At 52.4% G+C, this 19301-nt stretch overlaps 1 protein-coding gene across 3 annotated transcripts in view; it reads left to right on the top strand.

The window, feature by feature from the left end:
* The window catches only part of GSE1 (Gse1 coiled-coil protein), a 422772-nt gene that overhangs the window by 16961 nt on the left and 386510 nt on the right, over nucleotides 1-19301 (top strand). The gene's annotated exons all lie outside the window — the stretch shown is intronic.

Below are 19301 nucleotides of genomic sequence, written 5' to 3'. Positions count from 1 at the left end.
GATTCTCAACCACTGCGCCACCAGGGAAGCCCCTCTTTAATGTTTTGAACCAATCCTTTTGGGCTTGAAATGTAATTTCTTTTGCACTTGCATCCTCTCTTGCTCTATTTTTGAAATTGTAGACAAAATGTTGTGAAACCACCAGGCTTCTTCCAAGTTATTTATGCTTAAGGGAACATTTTCCAAGCCTGACCTTTTCTCTCTGTGTTGAGCCAGTGGATGTTAAAATGATTTCTGTCAACCTGCCCTTGTGACTGCCACAGGTGACGTCAAGATGGTATGTTCTTTGCTTGAGGGGATTTTATCAAACCTCAGATAAGTAAGAAAGATGCTAGACTTAATTTTTTTTATGCAGAAGAGAAAAAGACATTATATCAGAACTGCAGATTGTGACGGATTGCTGGCTTTTTTATATATTGGTGGCTCTGTTATTTAGAGCATACATAGTCAATAATGTTAAGTTTCACTTTTTATTATACAAAGTATCCGCTGTTTAAAATGTTGGTGTCCTTCCATGCTTTTGCTACAAAGTATATTTCATCTGTAACCTGATTGAAACTTTTGTTTCTCTTGTCTTTGCATTTATGACAAATCTCAGAGTGTCTCTTTAGTCCTGGGAGGAAGCTTAGTGATCCTTGAGTCCAACCTCCCTCACTTTATCAAAGAAGGCATAAGGAGGGGAACGGACTTGCCCATGAACACAGAGAATGTTAGAGGCTGAGGCAGAGTGCCAGTGTCCCGGGATATTTCCAATTCATCAGCTAAGGCTATCCCTCCCGTCACAGATATCTTGATATTTTTACATTAGCAATTTGAGGGCCTGTGGAAGGCCAGTCCCAGCTGCTAAGCCATGGGGAATCCCCAGCCCTAAGCCCAAATGGGGGGCTCACAAGGGTGAGGCTGCATGGTGAACAGTATCGTTCTGTGAATCCACTGCCCCTCCATCTTCACGGCTACCTTGTGTCCTCTCAGAACCATGGGAATCATTTCTGGGTGAGTTGCATTCTTTAAAAAAATTTTTTTTTTCCAATAGCAGCTTTATTGAGATAAATTTGCAAACCATAAAAGTTGCCCTTTTAAAGTGTATGATTCAGTGGTTTTTATTATATTCACAAAATTGTGTGACCATCATCACTGTCTAATCTTAGAACATTTTTCATCACCCCTAAAAGAAACCCTATTCTCCCCTCCCCCCAGCCCCTGGCAACCCCTCATCTCCTTTCTGTCTCTATGGATTTGCCTGTCCTAGACATTTTATGTAAATGGAATCATACAATATGTGGTCTCTTGTGTCTGGCTTCTTTCACTCAGCATAATGTTGTCAAGGTTCATCCACATTGTAGCGTGTGTCAGTACTTCACTTCTTTTCATGACTGAGTAATAGTCCTTTGTATGCATAGGCTACATTTTGTTTATCCGTTCAGTGGTTGATGGATATTTTGAGTTGTTTTCGTCTTTCAGCTATTGTGAATAGTGCTACTTTAAACATTCATGTACAGGTTTTTGTGTGAATGTATTTTTTTTCTCTTGAGGGTATATGTAGAGTGGAATTGCTGGGTCGTATCATAACCCTAGGTTTAACCATTTGAGGAACTGTCAGATTGTTTTCAAAGAGGCTGTACAGGGGTATATGCCCACCAGCATGTGCGATTTGTTTTTAAAAGAAGAGCAAAAGCAGGTGGGCAGGTTACGTTTATTTGTATATCAGTAACAGTACACATTCAATAAATATTAAAATTCTTTTCCATCCTTGAGGCTTCATATCAAAAGATGGTTTTAATACTTAAAAAAAATTTTTTTTTTTTTTTATTTTAAAGGTGACACATCCCAGCTGTGTGGTCTTGGGCAAGTAAATTAACCTCTCTGTGCCCTGGTTCCTTCTTCTGTGAAGCATTTGTGATTGTACCTGCCTCAAAGAGGGTGTTAAGTAAATTAATGCATGTAAAGTGCTTGGTATCTGGCAGTTAGTAAACCCCATAGAAGGGCCAGCTATTATTTTCATTATGATTCCATTATTATTGTAGGGATCTGGGGAAGTATGAGAAGGAATGAAGGAGAACTACTCCCCCAGCCCAGCCTCAGTACCTGCTCTCCACGTAGCTCAGAGACAGCTGCTGTTGACATTGTTATTTGTTTTCTCCTGGGCATTTTCTCAAAGTTGAAATGAAACTCTATGTGCAGTTGTGCATCTTGCTTTTATTCACTTAATGTCCCAGCATAAACGTTTCCCAGTGTTGTAAACACAGTGTTAATGTCAGTGAGATAGACTCCCAAATAGAAGGGCCATCATTTAACACCCCCCCCACTCCCTCCCCCCTCCCAAGAGTGAACATTTAGGGAGCACAGAGCCGTTTATGCCACTGTAAAGTATATTTCAGGCAAGGCTGTGTAAGCTTTTTGGCTAGAGAAGATTTCCCTGACCTCGTGACAGGCCTCGGTGGCGGGTATGGTATGGTGGCCAGGAAGGACTCAGGCCCTGAGCGAAGTTTCCAGAGCTTGTGGGCCTGGGTGGGAACATGCAGAGGAAGGGCACCTGGAAAGAGAAAGGAGGGACCAAGGGCAGCTGACTTAACAGTTTCAGATCTTTTCCTGAAGTCTAACATGGTCTGTGTTGAAAAGGTAGACAGTAGAGATACAAGGGAAGTCATAAAAATTACCCAGAATTCTGCCACTCAGAGCTTCCAGCCTTTTTAAATGCACGTATGTGCATACACACGCATACACACACTGCTGTAGGTGGGATCATACTGCATGATGTGTCTTCTAGTCTTTTCCACCTAGGACATCATGAATGGTTTTTAGAGGGGCTAGGACTGCGGACTGTGGACCAAGATGCCTGGGTTCTACTTGGGGCTTCACCCCTTACTAGCTGTATGTCCTTAGGCCAGTTACTGAACCTCTTTGTGCTATGATTTCCCCACCTGTAAAGTGGGGTAGTAGCAGTCTTTATCTAAGGTTGTTTTGCAGGTTGGACGAGCTATAACAGGTGAGAACAGCAGGCTAGCTGTTATCCTGTGGTTCCCACGTCGATTAGTATCCTTTGAGAATAGGAATTTTATGGGTGACCCTGGGTCACCTGTTGCTGGACACCCAGCTTGTTTCTGGGTTTGCACAGATGTGGCAGCTCTGCAGTAAGCCTTCTTGAACCTCAGCTGCCCCTCGGCTCCCTCCACCCTGGGCCTGTCCCCCACTCCCCCACCTTGGCTCTTACTGGGTGACCTCAGGGGCTGCCCTAGCATGGACTCATCAGGCAGTGGGGAGCCTGGGGACCTCCTGGCCTTATTGCTAGCCATGCAGCAAGTGGCCAGAGGGCTGGGAGACCAGGAGGGGGAAGTTTTCTTTGGCAGCCTCTGAGCAGCTTCCCTGGACCGGCTGTGGGAAGGGACCCGGGCAGGAGGGAAGCAGGCATGGGGGTGCGGGCGGCCTGTCTCACACCTGGGCCTCTGCTGGAAAAACCACCTCAGCCCTTTTGGGAGAGAGGGGATTTGAATACACGCCTTCCCAAGCAAGAGTGAACCCTGTTCTTGGTTCTGCTGGCAACGCCTGTTCTCCTCCCCACCCCCAAGCAGCTGGCAAGTCTTTTTTTTTTTTTTTTTTTAATAAATTTATTTATTTGTTTATTTTCGGCTGCGTTGGGTCTTTGTTGCTGCGCGCGGGCTTTCTCTAGCTGCGGCGAGCGGGGGCTACTCTTCGTTGTGGTGCCCGGGCTACTCAGTGCGGTGGCTTCTCTTGTTGCAGAGCACGGGCTCTAGGGTGCGCGGGCTTCAGTAGTTGTGGCACACGGGCTCAGTAGTTGTGGCTCGCGGGCCCTAGAGCGCAGGCTCAGTAGTTGTGGTGCACGGGCTTAGCTGCTCCGTGGCATGTGGGATCTTCCCGGACCAGGGCTCAAACCCGTGTCCCCTGCCATTGGCAGGCGGATTCTTAACCACTGGGCCACCAGGGAAGCCCAACTGGCAAGTCTTGATAAAGCCTCTGCTGTGGGGAGACCACAGGGGGCCCTCTGGTGACAGCATACCCAGCAAGCAGGCTTCACATGAGTTTACTTTTCCGGGCTGATAAGACCTTATTGAAAGAATAAGGAAAAATATTGAGCACCTACTATGTGCTCCTCGTATTCCTACATTCATTCAGTTCTTCACTGTCTGTTTACTGAACACACATTGTGTGGTTAGGCATCACGGAGAGAATGATAAATATGCCATCTTGTTGACACTCGCAATGTCCCCATGATATAGGTGTTAGCCTTCTTTGTTTAAAAACGTGTTATTTTGAGATAATTGTGATTTCACATATAGTTGTGAGAAATCACCCAGTTTTCCCCAGTGGTAGCATCTTACGTAACTATAGTGCAACGTCACACCCACGAGATTGACACAACCCGCCCATCTTATTCGGATTTCACTAGTTTCACATGCACCTGTGTGTGTCCACGCATGTGTTTGTGTCTGTGTCTCTGTGTGTGTTTGTGTGTGTCTGTCTCTCTGTGTGTGTGTGGTCTCTGTGTATGTTTGTGTCTGTGTGTCTGTGAGGCCTGTTTCATTTTACAGAGAAGAAGTGATGCTCAGGGACCAAGGCCTTACCCAGGACCATGCAGCCAGGTCGCAGAGAGTTGGGTCTCACATCTGGACATCCTGACTCCACATTCCTGAACTGCTTTGGGAAAAAAATCACCTTTACTCTTTGCTGCTGTTCTTGGACTTGGTAGCCCCACTGGTCTCTGCTGGAGCTGTGAGCTGAGACCCCTAGGGAGGTTAGAATCCTAAGACGTTGGTGCTGAGGTGCTGGCTCCTCCATTTCACAGACGAGAAAACTGAGGCTCAGAGAAGTTAATGGGTTTGCCTGACATCACCCAGCTGGTCAGGGGCTGGTCTGGGTCTGCTTCTTCCGGGTCTGCTTCTTCCGGGTCTGCACGTGGCAGTGACCACAATGAGCTTCTTTTTTCAAGAGGTAAAAGGACAGAAGACACTGTTGATCACAAACACCAGGCTCAGGATTCAGATCGGTTACCAGGGAGATGGTGGGGGCCTTCGGGAAGGTTTCTGAGCAGGAGATGGCTCCGGAAGTGTGCGAGGTGACCTCAGACACTTAGCATGCCCCCAAGTGTGTGCCAAGGAACACTAAGGACTCGGGTGTTGGGATGATTTTTTTCCTCATTCACACACGTTTGGGAAACAGTAGATTAAAGAAAGCTAAACGGGGTTGTGTGCTGCAGGACTTATCAGTGCCTTTAATGCACTGACATGCACTGTGACCCTCTAGGCAGGGGAAGGACTTCTGTTGTGCACAATGTATTTCAGGAAATACTTAACAAGACACTCTCCAGTGTGAGATGCTGAGGTTCTGATGCCAGGGCTGAGGTGGGCAGTAGTGCCCAGGGAGCAGAATACAAGGGGCCGAAGTCTTTGTATTTTTTTAAAGAGGAGGCTGGTGTGGCTACAAGTGAGCATGCAAGGCGGGTGTAGCTCTGCTGGGGCCGGTCATAGGCTCTCAGGTCAACGTGAAGTCTCCTTCCCAGCATAGGAAACACTTAAGAGATAATGTAAAGGGCAGACACTGGGATGCAGGGCTGTCCACCCACCGTGATCAAGCCATGTGCCCTTGTGTGTGGATGTGCGCAGATGGGGGAGAAACAGGCACAGATGAAGCCAGCCAGGTTGACAGAATTTCAGGTGATTTATTATTTTTAATTTAAGGTTTTTGTTTGTTTGTTTTTTTGTTTTTTCTTAAACCAACAGAGGAGGTTGGGCTCCATTCACTGGGGCAATAAAAAGCCATTGTGTGTTTGGAGCGAGGGTTGAGAGCAACGTAACAGAAGTGGTTTTATTTTATTTTATTTTATTTTTGAAGTAGCACATTTTTATTTTTATTTTTTTTTAATACATCTTTATTGGAGTATAATTGCTTCAAAATACTGTGTTAGTTTCTGTTATACAGCAAAGTGAATCAGCTATACGTATACATATATCCCCATATCCCCTCCCTCTTGAGCCTCCCTCCCACCCTCCCTATCCCACCCCTCTAGGTCGTCGCAAAGCACCGAGCTGATCTCCCTGTGCTATGCGGCTGCTTCCCACTAGCCATCCATTTTATATTCGGTAGTGTATATATATCAATGCTACTCTCACTTTGCCCCAGCTTCCGCCTCCTACCCCGTGTCCTCAAGTCCATTCTCTATGTCTAAATCTTTATTCCTGCCCTACCACTAGATTCATCAGTACCTTTTTTTTTTTTTTTTTAGAGTCCATATATATGTGTTAGCATATGGTTATTTGTTTTTCTCTTTCTGACTTACTTCAATCTGTATGACAGACTCTAGGTGCATCCACCTCACTACAAATAACTTAATTTCGTTCCTTTTTATGGCTGAGTAATATTCCATTGTATATATGTGCCACATCTTCTTTATCCATTCCTCTCTCGATGGACACTTAGGTTGCTTCCATGTCCTGGCTATTGTAAACAGTGCTGCAGTGAACATTGGGGTGCATGTCTCTTTTTTAAAAGAAGGGTTTTTCTGAGTGGCGTTAGGCAGGCAGGTTGGGAGAAGAAAAGGAAACAGGTATAACCCCCTTGGGAGGCGGCTGCTATAACCCAGGCCTGGGCAGCAGTGGGAGCTGGATGTAGCCTCACAGCTTCTCATTTTCCCCGTGGCCCAGAGAGGTTAAGTCAGTTGCCCTGAGTCATACAGCTGCCAGTCTGCAGACCCAGGACTTGGATTCAGCTCTCTGATTTCAGCGTCTTGGAACACTGCCACGTGGCACCTAGCTGTCTTCATCTGCAGTGTATTTTCACCACCATTTGGGGTATGCACTGCTGATCAACCCTGTAGAAAACAGGACTCCAGTATGTGTGTGTGTATCCGGGTGTCTGCTGCAGCATCGCATGTGGTAGCAGAAATTTACCCTGTGAATTTCTCCATGACAGAGAAGATTTAGGATGTCCCAGGCACTGTGCTGCCGTGAATATCATAAGAAGGTTAGGAAGAAGGAGAACTTGTTGTCGTGCAAGTTAGCAGCTGCCGTTCATGTCACTTTTGGTCCACATCCCTTGTTGGATGCCTTTCGGGCCAGAAACGTTGCTGAAGTTTTTCAGCCCCTTAGTAAGACTCTTTAGTGCCGATGCTGCATTTTACATAACACCTCAGCAGGGCCAGGGGCAGCACCGTGGAATCAAATCCCGTCCTGTTCCTGTGGCACAATGTGAATACCCGGTGGGAAAGAACTATAAATAGCCTTCAGGCAGGGCAGGTTTTGCTGACAAACGAGTGCAGAGCAGTTTTGGTCTCCAGAACTTTTGGATTTGGGGCCTGTAAGGATTTGGGGATCAGTGTTATGAGTGCCGCCACTCGAGTGATGCCCGTGTGATGTCGAGTCCTGGCTTTAGGAGAGTCTAGGTGATGGGAGAGAAAGCCGCTCTCCTCTCTGGACTTTTGTGTTTATTTGAAGATGGAGAAAAGTGGGGACGGAGCTGCGTCTTATTGTATGGAGAGAGCAAGGGGAATGGCCGGCTTTTTACCCGCATGCTCCTGCCCTGTTTGACTCGTGCAATGAGTGTGTGTTACGTTTTCAATTTCAGGAGAAAAGGAAAAAAGGACCCCCTTGTGTGCCCAGGACTCCCCTTGTGTTGGGGGCATTGGGGATTTTTTTTATTCAATCTGAGGTTTTTATGTTATTTTATTTTTAACTTTTATTGGAGTATAGTTGGTTTACAATGTTGTGTGAGTTTCAGGTGTACAGCAAAGTGACTCAGCTATACGTATACATATATATCCACTCTTTTAGATTCTTTTCCCATATAGGCCATTACAGAGTATTTTTTTAAAAATATTTTTTTATTTTATTTATTTATTTTCCTTATTATTTTTTTTTTTGGCTGCGTCGGGTCTTAGTTGCGGCACATGGGATCTTTGTTGTGGCGTGCGGGATCTTTTCATTACGGCGCGCGGTCTGCTCGGGTTTCTCTCTAGTTGCAGCTCTCAGGCATCTCTCTAGTTGTGGCGTGAGGGTTTTCTCTCTCTAGATGTGGCGCGCGGGCTCCAGAGTGCGTGGGCTCTGTAGTCTGCGGCCCACGGGCTCTCTGGTTGAGCCACTCAACGGAGCTCAATAGCTGTGGTACTCGGGCTTAGTTGCCCCGCGGCATGTGGGATCTTAGTTCCCAGACCAGGGCTCGAACCCGCGTCCCCTGCGTTGGAAGGCGGATTCTTTACCACTGGACCACCCGGGAAGTCCCCATTACAGAGTATTGAGTAGAGTTTGATCTGAGGCTTTTAGAAAGTCAGCTTGTCTCCACCGCGAGTGGGACCCAGCCTGCTCTCCCCGCCGTTGCTGGAAGCCAGGCCTGCCCAGACCTTGAGCAGCTCCATAAATTCCTCCAGTGACATGCTATCATCCTGCGCAAATGCTCCCCGGCAGCCCCGGGAAGCAGCCCCGGGAAGCAGCCCCGGGAAGAAGCCCCGGACGCCGCGTGCTTAAACGGGGTGGGACCTGCTGGAATTTGCGTTCTCTCATCCAGAAGCTAAATGGATCTTTTATTAAGGTCAGCATAATCCATTTTTAACTGAATTTGAAGGTCACTCTGTGCTTGGGTTTCTCCTGCGGCTGCTGGGAGTGACCGTGTGTCCACACCATTTGGGGACTGGCCGTGAGTCTTGGAGATGGTCTTGCTGCGCTAGGGGCCAAACAGTGCCCAGGGAGTCTCGAGACCCTGCTGGGGACCCATTGGCTATCTGGTCACCTTGGACCATCAGCTTAAACTTCTTTGTTTCCTTGGAGTCAGAAGGGGGGCGGATGCGATTCATTCATTGATCAACCATTTATTGAGCACCTTCTGTGTGCCAGACACGTGGAGAGCACCAGCCCCGAGGAGCTCAGAGCCTGGTGGGGAAGCTGGACAGATGGGCAGGCGATTCCAGGACAGTGGGACCAGAGCCGAGCCGGGGTCAGCCCCAGGGGAACAGACTGGGAACACAGGGAGGCCCTCACTCACCTGGGGAAGGGCGGGGAAGGCTTATGACCCCCAGGGCCCTTCCAGCTTTAAAATCTTGACTCTGTATCTCAGTTTAGGGCCTCAAATCCCAAAGAAATCAGCTCACCAAATTGAATTCAAGGAGAAACATAACAGGGGCTGTGTTTCTCCAGCTGCCGACGGTCCCGAGAGCATCAGCCCCTCAGCAGGGCTAAAGTCAACACCTCCAGACACCTGGTCACTTGGCAGTTCTCTCCCAGGATCAAGGCCATGTGTCACCCAGGTCAGGGAACCTGGTCCTGGTGTCCCCGCTCTGTGTCACCCTGGAGCGAAGCCCCTTAATCCAGGGCCTCTGTCTCCCAGTTGGCAAAATGGGAAAATCCTAAGAGCTCTGATAGCTGGAAAAGGGCGGCTCGTCCATGCAGCACAGCTGTACCAGGGCTGACCCTCAGCCTCGTGGCTGGAGCTGAGCTGGTCCGATCGGAGCAAAATCAGCATGATCTTACTCTGCCTTCAGTGTGTCATGAGTGTAGAGGGCAATTTCTAGATTCAGTCAATGACAAACTGAACGTTTTTTCTCCAAGGAGGCAGCAATTCTTACTTCCAGCCAAGAATGCCTTTTCTTTTTTTAAAATTTAATTTATTTATTTTTGTTGAAGTATAGTTGATATACATTGTGTTGATTTCTGCTGTACAGCACACTGATTCAGTTACACATACATATGTAATTGGGTGAATCCTCCTACATGGAGGATGCTGTCCGCTGAGCTGTGGTCCTCAGGGGTCCTCGCTCCTGGTGCCTGTTTGGAGGTGAGAGGAGGGAAGGAAACAGGAAACCGTGGTTGCGTCCAGCTCCCCACCGTCCCGTAGCCCTGGGGGGCTCTCAGGATCATGGAACAGGTCACCCCAGCCCCCAGCCATGGGGACAGGGGCTCACAGAGAAAGGAGGTCACATGTCCCTAGATGTGAAAGAGAAAGGGATCTTCGTCTGCTGGTCGGATGAATGGATGCATGAGAGAGGCCGGCCCAGTGCATTCACTGGGCAAACATTTTCTAAGTGCCAGCTGCAGGCCAGGCCCTGTCCCAGGACGGGCAGGGGGCGCAAAGCCATGAACAACACAGAGTCCCTACGCGCCCGGAGCTGACCCTGCCGCCAAGGAGACGGGAGGTAAAGAGGGGACAGGCACAGCATGCAACATGTCCGATGGTGGCTGGTGGGAGAGGTGAGACAGCTGGGAGGGTGGGAAGGAGGTGGTCCAGAGTCCTGCTGGCCGGAGGCTGGACTTGGGGATGGATGCTGACAGCTCCCCCCAGGGGAGGCCCTGGTGGCTTCAGAGGTGCTCCAGACTTCCCCCAGACAACCCTGGACGCCGCCGTCTGATTCTGACGAGCAGCGCAGAGACCCCACCCCCAGTACACACACTCGGGCTCCTGGCTCCCCAGGCTCAGGTCCCGGTGCTGCCTCCTGGCCAGACCTCCTCTGTGCTGGCAGGGTGTGCCCTGGGGCGTGGGACTCCACCGTCCCCCGGTGTGGCTCACATGGAGCTGGGCACGGACACCAGTCCTTTTGACCAACAGCTCAGGGGAGGGAGATGTGTTTATTCTGAAGTGTAATCACCCTCTCCAAGAATACACAACAGAGGTCCTACTGTGTTTATTTTGTCAGAGGCATATTGGCTTAGCTGCGAAGAGAGACAAGTTTCTGCACCAAGATCCCCCCGCCTCCTTTATTTCTGTGTAAATATGCAGTTTTTTCTTGTCTGTCAAAAAGTGCTTTGGGTGGGAACTCGGAGTTTGCACCTCTGCCCTTTTTTTTTTTTTTCTTCTCTGAAATCTAAGTTTGGGAGCTCAGGATCCAGAAAGGATTAAATGGGGACATTCTGTCCAGAGGGTACACTTTGTCCACTCACAGTGGCTCAGCCAGGGGCAGCAGGGGAAGGATTTTGAGCAGGGGCCTGATGTGACCAGAGACAGAGTCAACTCCTGTGTGGAGGCCCAGGTGACGTCCGGAGCCTAGTGACTGAGAGAGCAGGGAGGGGGCTGCTGCAATGGTCCCAGCAGAGACGAGGGGGCGACGTGGACGGCAGCCGGGGGATGGGGCAAGCCAGGCCTGGAGACAGACTTCTAGGCTGGAAGCCGTGATCACCATGTCTACCTGACTTCGCCCTGCTCTGCTTTCCCCTGAATAAAAATAGCTAGGACTGTCACCCTTCCCTCTGCTGTCTGAGGGCAGAATCACCTTCTCCCTCACCTGCTCCCTGACACCTTGTCAGTCTCTTCTTCTCGCTTCCTTCCACCTTCACAAATACTTGGGTCTCATTTTTGTCACTAACGGGGCTTGTCCTTGTGGGCCAATTTTATCTCTCTGTCTGGGGCTTCAAGTTCCCTCTGGGCCAGGGACCTCTTGGAAGAATCCTTGAATGTTTTCTGTATCTCCAGTCTCGGGCGGCCAGGCCAGCATCACTGATCTCTACTACTTTAGTGTCATAATAGGGATAATTAATATTTATGGAGTGTTTCCTAGGGACTTTGGTCTCATTGTCTCAGTGGCTGCACAGATGCTCTGTTTCGGGAGCAGGGAAACGAGGAAACTTCGCTCAGAGAGGTTATTTGACTTCCCCCACGTCACCCAGCTGTACTGCGGAGGCCAGACCTGAATTCAGGGCCCTGGTCTCTGGGTCCCAAGCCCTCTCCCCTGGGCCAGCATTTCCTGGTGTGGCTGGTGCTCTTAAACGGCTGACGTCTTATAAGGAGCCCAGAGATGCAGGTTTAACTGACCGTGGATCACACGGCAGGAAAGCTGTCCTTCGGGCTCCACTTCTGATTTTATGGCAGGGAGACATCTCAGGCCTGGAGTCTTATTCAAATCTCTCTCTCTCTATATATGTATATGTATATGTATATCTAGGTATGTATTATATGTATATATTATTGTGGTCACATGGACATAACATAAAATTTGCCACAAACTTGTGAATTTTTTTTCCCTCAAAGGCTTTTAGATTTTGGAATTGAGGATGAAGAAAGTAGTCCTTTCAAACGAAATCCCTAGGTATATTTCCCTTACCATCTGTGGATGGTGAATGCTGCTGTTTTTTTCAATCTTTAGAAGGTTAAACAAGTGAGTTGAAAAGGAAAATTTCAGATAAATGAGAGCCTGGTGGGAGGTCTGGGGCCTTAACCAAGCTCAGGGAGGTGGGGTGGGAGGATGCCCCCCGTCCAGGCCCGTGGAGGCCCGTCAGCTCTGTGGTCCACAGTGTGGAAGAGCTGGGGTCCAGAGCTGCCCCACCTGCCCAGCGGTGGTCAGGTTGGGTGGTGAGGGCCGGGGCGGGCTGTCCTCGTCACAGACCCTCTGCTGCCCGGTCCCCACTGCCTTCTGGAATCCGGCACCGTCCCAGGAGGGAGCGTGAGCGCCAGGGTCTCGGGGAGTTTCCCACAAGCCGCCTTCCCGCTGGAGCCCGGCTGAGGCTGCACGGCATCCGCGCGGGGTGTGGACACCAGGGGCCTGCTGAAGGCCCGGCCTGGCTTCCTGAGGCCAGGAGACGGCTGCCTGGCAGCAGCGTTTGTGAATAGGTGCCTGTTTTCGGTTCTCACAGTCTTGGGGCTGTCAGCCTTCGCCGTGCCCTGTGATCCTCAGGGTGGACCCACGGAAGAAATTGTCCCCCCGCCCCGGAGACCCACGTGCCTCTTGGAAAGGCCTCTGTGGTTCTGGAGGCCGAGTGTGTCTGGAGAGGACTCTGCTGACGGCCTGGGAACCTCCGTTTGGACAGAAATCACACCAGTTCCCTCTGTCTGCTCTCTCCTGAGTACCCTCCTCCGGGCCCAGATGTGGTCTCCCCAGGCCCAGGGTGGAGTGAGGCCGGGCGTCCAGGCGGGGCGGGAGGGCGGGGGTCTGGCCTCACCCCGCCGCCGCCGCCCTGGTGACAGGCTGCAGGCCTCCTGGCTGCGCCCCAGCCCCTCGGGGAGGCCGGCCAGCCCTCGGCCTCTCCCGCTCCCCTCCTCCCATGCCTCCAGAACATCTGTGCTCACGGGGAGTGAGGCTCCCAGCCCCAGCGGCCCCACGGAGGATTGCTCCCCAGATGCTGTGGCTCCTCTGGCCCTAGTCCTCTCCTCTGGGAGCCAGACCTCGGGGCCCCTGAGCTCTGAATTCCCACCTGGCTCTGGGGCCTCTTCCCCGGGGCCCCACCCCTGTCCTCTGCCCTCCAGCTGTCCTTCTTGGCACCCGGTTCCCGATGGCCACTCACACAGACCCTCTAAAGGGCCGGCTTGACCTGTGGGCCTTCTAGGCCTGCAGCTCCTCTGCAAGGGGTGAGCATCGGGCCTGCTCGGGGTGGGGGGGGGGGTCCTGGCAGCCACGGGCACACTCGTGTTCACGGCCGAGGAGAGATTAATGCAGGGGCTGTGTGCCCAGGCATGGGCAGGTGTAGCGAGAGCACAGAGGGCAGCAGGGGCAGCACCGGGGCCCGAGGGCAGGAGGAGGGAGCTGTTGGCGAGCCATGGGGTCTGTGTGCAGGGCCATGCACTGGACACCGGACACGGCCGGTCCATGTGGCCCTGCAGGGAGGAAGATGAAGCAACCAGTACCCTGCTCTCCTCTCCTCTGCTGGCCCTTCCCACCGGAAGCCAGAGGGCCAGGGCCCACCGATGCATGCCACCCAGATCCACCTCACAGGACGCAGAGCCAGGGGCAAGGAAGGCAAGAACCTGGAGCCACTCCCACTTTACAGATGAGGAAGCCGAGGCTAGGGACTGCGGTTGTCTTTTTTTTTATAACAGCTTTGTTGAGATAGAATTCACACACCACACAGTTGACCCATCTGACGGGTACAGTTCATATTCACAAGGGTTAGCATATTCACCAGGTCGTGTAGCCATCACCACTGTCTGTTTTAGAGCACGTTTATCACCCCGAAGGGAAACCATGTGCCTGTGAACAGTCACTCCTCTATCTCCACTCCACCCCGCAAGCCCTAAAGTGATCTCGGATCTTTCTGTCTGTATGGATTTTTCTATTCTGGGCATTTCGTATGAATAGAATCATCTCATATATGGTCTTTTGCATCTGCTGTCTTTCACTTTGCCTGCTGTGTTCAAGGTTCATCTGTGCGGGAGTCTGTGTCAGGACTTCCTTTCTGTGGCTGAGTTGCATTCACTGTCTGGATATATCCACTTGTGTATCCATTCATCACACGATGGACAGTTGGGTGTTTCCACTCTTTGGCTGTTGTGGATAGTGCAGCTGTGCACGTCCATGGACGAGGCTTCGTGTGAGTGTAATGCTTTCATTCTCTTGGGTAGATAGCTGGGAGTGGAATTGCTGGGTTACGTGGTTGCTGCCAGACTGTTTTCCATTCCCACCTGCAGCTGTGAGGCCTCTGAGTCCCCCACATGCTCACCAACACTTGCTGTTGTCTGTCTCTTTGATTCTAGCTGCCTCGGTGGGGTGCAGTGGTGTCTCACTGTGGTTAAGGAGTGGGATTTGAACTGTGGTCTTTCCACCCCGAGGCTGTGCCTTCTCCCCAGCAGGAGCTGACCCTCCATGGGGCCATCCTCCTTGGGACCCCAGTGTCCCCAGAGGCAGGCTGAGCTCCTGGAGGGCAGGGTCGTGCAGCCCCAGATCCCCTGTGATGAAGACCTGCCCTGCCCCGCCCCTGCCAGTCAGCCAGGGGTGCTTTGTGCTCAGGGCTCCTTACAGGGTAAGAACTAGGTGGGCGGTACCCCACAGGCCCAGAGTTCTAGAGTCCAGGCCGTTGAAGCCCCTGGTTGGGACATTCGGGAGAAAACCCTTGAACCCTCCAGAATGCTCTGGACAGGTGGTTTTCCCGAATGATGAATCATAAGACTCTCACTGGTTGCATACTTGCACATCTTAGCTCGCTTGATCCTCCGTATAGCCCTTGCGATCGTCATGTCCTTTTTTGTGGGTGAAGAAACTGAAACCCAGAGAGGTCAGACCACTGACCCAAGGCTGCACAGCAGAGCCAAGACTTGAACCCACGTTTGGCCGGACAGTCCATGCTCAGGCCACGGTCATCACAGCCTTGCTTTTTCTCCCTTCCTTTGGTTTCCCCCAAACCCTTTCATCCCGCAGTCGTGACCGTCTGCGGTGGGGGGATGCTCTTGTCTGCAGGGGATGTGGGTGTCCCTCTGGGCCGGGAGCCGTGGGGAGCTGCGAGGAGCAGGGGACACAGCCTGCTCATGAAGGCCTCCCAGACCAGCGAGGGGATTTGAACTGAGCTTGGGTGACCTTTCTAGGTGACACTGCCATTCAGATGACCCCTTCATTCACTGATTCATTCATTCCACAAGTATTTATTTACTGAGTGCGATTAGGTGCCTGGTGATTAAGAAACCGTGATGTGTAAAACCAGACACAGCCCCTTCTTCGCAGATCTCCCAGTCTGGTGGGAGAGAGAGACAAATGCTGGTTACCGGACACACAAACAGCTTGTGGCCGGGCTAAGGGCTTGGAAGGAGAGGAACGTGCTGTGAGGAAAGTAGGTAATGGAGGTCTTTGTCTTCATGGTGGGGGGTGATGTCTGGGAGGCTTCCTGGAGGGAGGTGACTGTTGACCCGAGGTCTGAATAATAAGAGGAAGCGAACAAGGCATAAGAGAGGAGGCAAGAGCATTCACGGTAGAGGGGACAGCATGTGCAAAGGCCCAGAGGCAGGAGAAAGGCACATGGTGAGGAGGCTGTGTAAGGGGGAGGCCCAGGAGGCAGGCAGGGCCGGCAGCACCATGATGTGAAGGGCAAGGGTCCCGTTGAAGGGTTCCAGCTGAGGGTGGCATGGCTAGATTTGCCTTTCGAGAAGATCTGTGGCTCTGGAGGGTAGAACCAAAATGAAGGCAGCAGTTTGGGGGCCTGATGTGAACCAGCAACAGGAACTGTCTGAGGCAGAGTGAGTGGTGGCTGCTCCCCAGGGCTGATGAGAGAGGTTTTTCGAGACGGCTGAGAGGTTGCTCAGCGTGGCCTGGGCCTCTGCTGCCCAGGGACCCCCTGCCTCCTCCAGATCCAGCTGGAAGCCCCAGGTGGGGTTTGGGGTGCTGTGAAAAGCATCTGCCGCCCCTGGCCGCGTCCAGGGCCCCTAGAGGAGGCCTCACCCCTCCCCTGTCCCTTCTCCAGCCTGCGACCGGCACTGCCCAGCTGGGCCTCGCTGCGGCCCATTCATTCACAGCCTCCCACTGCCTCCTAGAGAAAGGGGGAGCTTGCAGGCTGCGAGGATGGAGGTGCTGGCCCTGGGCCAGCCCAGCTTCCCTGCCCACTGCCCCTCCCCAGACGCGCCCCCCCCCCCCCCCCCCCCGCCTGCCCTCTCTTTATGGCAGGCAAAGTGCTAATTCCCAGCGCAGAGAGGTGGGCCAGCGTCTGCGGCCAAGAGAGAGACTGTTTACAGCCTCCGGCGGTTCTTGGCTCCAGAGGTCCGGCGGGCTGGCCTTGCAGTGACATGTTTATTCTCCAGGCCCACTGCTGGCCCCGGCTCTTGGCAGGGCCGAGCGGAGGGTTCTTGGTGATGGGGACGGGCTGGCGGCTGGGGGCTGTTTGTGTCTGTGCTCGCCTGCTCTCTCGCTCCCTCCTGTTTTACATTCAAGGCGGTGAAATGTGGAGCTGAGGCCCAGGGGCCCCCTGCCCCCAACACCTTCAGAAGCTGCACCCTGGCCCCCTGCTCGGGCTTCCGGGAGACCCTGTAGGGCCAGGGCTCCAGAGTCCCACCGGGAAGGTCTTGGGGGCCCCTCGGTCACTCAGCAGATTCCTGCGGAACACCAGGCCTGTGCCAGGCCTCAGGTGACAGCAGTGAGCAAGACAGATGGGGCCCCGTCCTCCGGGGCTGGCTGTCCCCTGGCAGGGGTAACTGGGCTCCTTTGGAGGTCTCCTCGCCACCCAGCCGCAGAGCTCCTTCCCGCCCGCAGCGCCTGCAGGCCCCCGTCCGCCCACGAGGCTGGCTGCAGTGAGAGAGCCGGGCTTTGGGGCCAGACGGTGCTGGGACAGATCCCAGCTCTGCCGCTGACCAGCAGGGTGACCTCAGACGAGGCCCTGCACCTCTCCCGGCCTCTGCTCTCTCGTCTGAAAGTGGGTGGAGGGCTGTGACCCTTTTTACAGCTGACCTCTGGGGCCGATCACTTACTCATTCAAACACCCACTCAGGGTCGCCAGGTGCTGTGCTGGGCATGCAGTGGCAAATGAAGACCGGAGTGGCTTTTAGGGGCAGCGCATGAAGCAGGGGCCGCTTTCCCAACGGACCAGGCCAGGAAAGGGCAGATGTGATTCTTAGAGTGTAGCCAAGGATGGCGTTGGTGTCCCTGCATCCCCATCCCAGGGCCTCACTCAAGGAGCACCCTGTCCAGGCCAGGTTAGCCCTGTGGGAGAAGGTCCAGCTAGGGTCTTTGGGGACAGAGGGTGTTCAGGAGGGTCCCAGGTGCCTGGGCCCACGTGTAGTGTGGAGCATCGACTGGCTGGTGACTGGACGAGCCGGCTGTTTCCCTGGGGTCCGGCCCTGCGGCATCTCTGGTTCCCTCCAGATCTGGGTTCTGAGCTCCGATGGAGGGGGCCACACCACGTGGCTGGGCCTCATCCCGAGGTGTCTCAGCGGCTGCTTCTCTCCCCGACGGAGGCGCATCAGCCCAATTCCCCGGTGGACACGCGAGCGGGTGCCCGCTGCTGGGCCCGGCACTGTCTCTGACCTGCAGGTCCTCCCATGCAGCCCTCCGCTCGGACACTGATGTCCTGCTGCTTCCTCTCCTAAGTCCTCAGGTCCTTGCCCCACACCACCCATCCCCTCTCCGTGATTCCACTAGAAACTTCGGTGCCTCTAGACCAGGCTTGGCCAACTTTTTGTTAAAGGACGAGGTAGTAAATATTTTAGGCTTTGCGGGCCAGTCTCTGGTCTCTGCTGCATTTTCTTCTCTGTTATTTATTTATTCTTTACAATTCTTTAATGTGAAATGTAAAAACCATTCTCAGCTCGGCTGGCCGGTGGGTTGCGGTTTGCCACGGCCTCCTGCGGACCAGCTGGGTGGGATGTGGGTTGGCTGTGCATCACCCGTGTCTGAAGTTTTTGTTTTCTGAGCACAGACCTGCTGAGCTGCACACATATATTGGCTCTGTTAACTCGGACAACAGCCCCATGACGGGCACTGTGAACCCATTTCACAGGTGAGGAAACTGAGGCACAGGGAGATGAGAGAACCAGCCTGTGGTCTCACAGTGGGTCAGGGCAGCACCGGGATTCGAACCCAGGCCATCAGTGTCTGTCTCAACCACGGTGCCTCACCATGTGGCTTTTGGCGCCCAGCTTCTCTGCCGCCTACCCCTACCTGGATTATTTTGGATGTAAAGGAAGCCCGGATTCTATTCCTGGCTTTTTCTGGGTCTCTCTTGGGCCCCCGGCTGGCCTGCGTCCCCATTGACATTTGCCTCCTCCCAACCTGTCCCCATCACCTTCACTTGCCCCACATTAGGGAGACACCCTCTGGAGCAACTCAAAGTTCCAGAAATGGCTTCGGCAGCACCTGCTTCTTCATGGCCAGCCCTCAGGTCACACAAGGCAGAGCAGTGTCCCTTCAGCTGCTTGGCCCACATTCTGTAACCTTATATCTAAGCCACATGGGCTTGGCCACGGCACGTGACTGAGGTGGGGAGTAGGAGCCCCAAGCCGTCAGCCCGACATTGCCTGCTGGACTTGTCCTGGTGGTAGGGGCAGCTGTGGCTGAAGGGTCACTGGGAGAGGTTGTCCCTTGCCACTGATCAGGCACAGAAAGTGATCCCTTGGCGTCCTGAAGCTTTGGGCCACCAGAGGCTGGTTCTGAACTTTCTGGCCTCCCAGGGTGCTGTCAAAAAGACTGGGAATTTTGGACAGGTGATTCAAATGAGAGAGAACACAAATAATATATGGGGAAATAGTTACATAAAAACTATGAAAATATCAGAAAAAATAAGACTTGGTGCTGGTGAATTTGCAAAATATGGCTCATTTGTATTGCCGGTGGCAGCGCAAATCCGTATCATATTGTCTGTTCCCCAAACCATTTGGCAGTGTGTATCCAGGGCTTTTAAAGACACTCCATACTTTGGCCCAATAATCCCATTTCTAGAAATGCATCCAAAGGAATGAACTTGCAAGAATGAAAACGATAAGACACACAAAGATGAAAACGATAAGACACACAAAGATGTTCTTTGCACTGTTATTTATAGTAGTGGGGAAATTCTGAATATCCAACAATAAAATACAAACTGTTGTATTTTAATAAAAAGGCAAACTGTTGTGTACCCCTGGGGGTGGAATATTCTGTGGCTTTAAAATGACAGCCATGGAGCCCATTTCAACACAGAGAAGCTGAT

The sequence above is a fragment of the Eubalaena glacialis genome, chromosome 18 (genome assembly GCF_028564815.1).
Source record: "Eubalaena glacialis isolate mEubGla1 chromosome 18, mEubGla1.1.hap2.+ XY, whole genome shotgun sequence".
Lineage (NCBI taxonomy): Eukaryota > Metazoa > Chordata > Mammalia > Artiodactyla > Balaenidae > Eubalaena > Eubalaena glacialis.
This window is presented reverse-complemented; position numbering and strand designations above follow the sequence as displayed.